The sequence below is a fragment of the Triticum urartu genome, chromosome 1A (assembly GCF_056163025.1).
Source record: "Triticum urartu cultivar PI428250 chromosome 1A, HENAU_Tu73, whole genome shotgun sequence".
Taxonomy (NCBI): Eukaryota; Viridiplantae; Streptophyta; class Magnoliopsida; order Poales; family Poaceae; genus Triticum; species Triticum urartu.
Window position 1 is genome coordinate 461,229,598 of NC_141873.1, and position 4,149 is coordinate 461,233,746.

At 45.4% G+C, this 4,149-nt stretch overlaps 1 pseudogene; it reads left to right on the forward strand.

Moving 5' to 3' along the window:
- Nucleotides 1–814: 814 nt before the first annotated feature.
- Nucleotides 815–1,829, forward strand: LOC147991693 (cold shock protein 2 pseudogene; annotated as a pseudogene).
- The last annotated feature ends 2,320 nt before the right edge of the window (nucleotides 1,830–4,149 follow it).

A 4,149-nucleotide genomic window follows, 5' to 3' on the forward strand; every position in this document is an offset into this window, starting at 1 on the left:
TCGAACCGTTTTCACTATTGAATTCCTCGCGTCGAGATATTCAAAACTAGATCCCATGTTGATAGGTTTTGACGAACTTTTTTTCACGAGAAAACCGGACGAAAAAAACCAAAACCGGGAGCATGGTTTTTTTTCCTTTCCGAAAGAGGCACGTCCGTGCCTCTCGCGAAAATCACGCCCGTGCCTTTCGTGAAAGCAAAACCGTGACTCTCGTGGAAGGAAAAAAAACAGAAATCATGTTTTTTTTCTCGTTTCTGAGAGGCACGGCCGTGACTCTCGCGAAAGCACAACCGTACCTCTCGCGGAAACAAAATCGTAACTCTCGCGAAAGAAAAAAAACAAAAAACCATTTTTTTCGTTTCCGAAAGGCACGGTCGTGACTCTCGCTAAAGCATAACCGTGCCTCTCGCGAAAAAAACCGTGACTTTCACGAAAGAGAAAAAAAGAAAATGTGTTTTTTTCTCGTATTTTTTTTTAAAATATTTTTTTAATCGAAAAGCTAAGGAAGACCGGGGAAAAACCAAAGCGTCAAAAAACCCCGAAAAAAAACCGTTTAAAAAGCCGATAACACGTGTGGAAAAATAAAAAGTTAAAATCCGAAAGGAGTGTCCAAAACGCGACACGTGGCGAATGACTGAGAACGCTCCAAATGACGCTGATCGTTGCGAGGCAGCTCTCGTTAACTAGATGCTCCCGGGAGCAGGCGAGTGAACTCACGTCGCTGGGCCGCATGGAAAACCAGCAGGTCCAACTTAATTGTGTGGTTGGGCCTCGAAGCTGCTGCACAAGCCCAACTAAACGGACTATTTATGTAGACCCCCCCACCTCCTCCCTCATTCCTCAGCCACCACACCGATCTAGGGTTTCCTGCTAGGGTTTTAGTCCTTCGTTTCCAGCGGCGGCGCAAGATGGGTGAGAGAGTGAAGGGAACCGTGAAGTGGTTCAACGTCACCAAGGGGTTCGGCTTCATCTCCCCGGAGGACGGCAGCGAGGACCTCTTCGTCCACCAGTCCGCCATCAAGGCCGACGGCTACCGCAGCCTCAACGAGAACGACGTCGTCGAGTTTGAGGTCATCACCGGCGACGACGGCCGAACCAAGGCCGCCGACGTCACCGCACCAGGAGGAGGTGCGCTCGCCGGCGGCTCCCGCCCTGGCGACGGCGGTGGTGACCGCGGGGGTCGCGGCGGGGGTGGCTACGGTGGAGGCGGCTACGGCGGCGGCGGCGGCGGCTACGGTGGTGGTGGCGGCGGCTACGGCAGCGGTGGCGGCAGCTACGGCGGCGGTGGCGGCTATGGAGGTGGTGGCGGCGGCGGCCGCTACGGAGGAGGCGGCGGCGGCGGCCGTGAGTGCTACAAGTGCGGCGAGGAGGGCCACATCTCCAGGGACTGTCCCCAGGGCGGCGGCGGCGGTGGCGGTGGCTACGGAGGTGGTGGCGGCCGTGGCGGTGGTGGCGGCGGTGGCGGCTGCTTCTCCTGCGGCGAGTCCGGCCACTTCTCGCGCGAGTGCCCCAACAAGACCAACTAGACGGCTTTGCCCGTCAGATCTGAGTGCCCCGTTCCCCTTCGCTCCTTTTCCTACCGCCTGACTCTGCAGCAAGTCATACCTATACCTATCAGTATTAGTATATGTCGCCGTAGTGTTCCCCGTGCTTCTCGTAGGAAGAAGAATCGACGATGCGAGCTTGGTTCCAGAAGTATTGTTGGTGGCGTGTTGTTCGTTTGAAGTTATCTTGTGTCGTCTGATGGGGACAGACTGATCTATCTTTATGTATTGGATTGAATGGACTAAGTTATGCAAGTCAAGTTATGCTGCCTGATTTTGATATCATTGAAACTTGCATGTTCTTTTCATTTTTCCAGAAACAAAAACAGCTGATCGTTTTTCAGTTCGCGCGGATTCGTTTCTCCAGTTGTTGGGTCTTCGTCTGCATCTCAGAGCGTGCTCCTCTGGGCGTCCAGGCTAGAATGTTCATTGTTTAGTAGCATGCTTGAGTGCTATTGTTCAGAGATTAGTATTAGTATATTTGTTCAGATATTAGAATTTTTTCATGCGTCATATTTCAGTCAGATTGTGTTCAATGCATGAATGAACAGCCCCACTATTTAGATGTGTGTACTGAGATCACAAGAAGTTTTGGAAGCTATGTTTTGCTTACAGTTTCTCTATGCTTTTTGTTCCTTAGTCTGTCAGCTTGCATCATTGTTAAGTATATCATGGTTTTCATAGATTAACTATCTGTCTTATTGTACAGTCATTTCTCATTTCATTATTCTGTTTGTTATTCACTCAATGAGCTCTTGCCTGGCGATGGCTTCTTATGTCCAGTATTTTTTTCATATAGTTTTTCTTTCATAGTCAAGCCCATTCAGCTCAGTATTTTAGCACCTCACTTTTCTTCAGTTTTTCATTCTTCACAAGCGATAAATCACGCTGAAGGCTCTACTTGCACTTCTTTTGGTCTCTCTTTGTCTTGAAGCTCTTATTCAGTTTTTAGCCTTTTAATTCGGCTTCACCAGTTTCTTTGTTCCTTGTAATTTCTGTTTAAAGTTTCTCAAATTTTATCCATGGCACATAGCATTATTTATTCATATTGCGGTAATGATTATGATCCATCCTTTTGGAAGTGACAAACAAAGAAGCACCCAGAGCTAGACACTTTCTTTTGCATGGTCAATCTTTTTTTCATTTGCATGGTTGGTTTTTGCATCGAAGGTGAATTTCAAGTGCAATCAAACTGTAAGTCAGTCACCTTGGTTCATTTTGTACCGATGAATGGGAAACTGGAAATTAGCGTTTGCTTTCTACTCCCTCCGTTCCTAAATATTTGTCTTTCTAGAGATTTCAACAAGTGACTACATACGGAGCAAAATGAGTGAATCTATACTCTAAAATATGTCTATATACATCTGTATGTGGTAACCATTTGAGATCTCTAAAAAGACAAATATTTAGGGACGGAGGGAGTATGAAGTAGGGCCAGATGGCTTTTTCTCTCTAAAATTGACTGGCAATTGCATTTGTAGCCATGGAACACACACCTTTGCTGATAGTCCAAGTAGCATACTTTTGTTAGCTATTCAGAGAAGATGTTGCTCTATTTCTATCTCATCAGTATTAGTGTGTGTTTCTCATCAGTATTAGTGTGTGTTTCTTCAGTCTTTTCTCTGTCAGTGTTTAGATTTCAGTGCTATATCAGATATATCTTCACCAACGCAGCATTTTATCGAACATGCAAGTCTATCTAGCTTTTTTTCTTACATTTTGGCCTCAAGAATTTGTGCCGCTATGTTTTCTTTTTCCAGAGATGATCACGTGTATGTAGTTTACCGTGTGCCTATTTAGTTGTAGTGTCAAGTGGCAGGTCATTGTGGGATGAATGTTTCTAGAGTATGATCTGTAGTAGACTATTAAGAATCCTGAAATCTTGGATTGTGGTGGCAAATTAGTACTCTGCATGTGTATTAATATGAAAGTAGACTTGTCAATTTAATTTCAATTGGTGATGCTTATCATGTGCATTCTGAGATCAACAGCCGATGGATCTTGAATTCCAGGGCCTAGTTCTGAATCTGTTATATTGGCCAACGAGCTCAGTGAGTTACATGTCAACAATTTACTCTAGCATGGTATATTTGAACTTGGCTGGCTGGGCAACTTGTACCGTTTATATGGTTTTGTATTTCTTTTTGCGAATATATTTGGTTTTGTATATACATGACCTGATTTTATATGCTTGGCTGAAAGTTGCACTGGTAAATTTCATGTTGCTTGTTTCTCAAGAGTGTTGTCTGGAGGTTTGGTTATTTTTTTTTGAAACGGGCAAAAGATTTGCCGCATATATTAATTAAGAAGGAGAAGAATGTTTTGTTACAGGCCCGCAACTACAAGGATTTTACTCTCCCGGAATGATGGTCCCTAACTTTTTTGCGCCTGCGGCGACCCAGAGTTTAGTTTCAAGCTTGATGTTGTTGAGCAAGATTGTTGGCGGAGAGGACTTGTTGCGGAAGACCCTCCCATTTCGTTCATTCCAAATAGACCAAGATATTAGCATGGTAAGGGAAGCCCGGGCCTTGCGATTTGGCATGGAGATGTTGGAGCGGTTGACCCACCAATCTTTGACAGATTGCTCAAGATGACATGTAGGAGT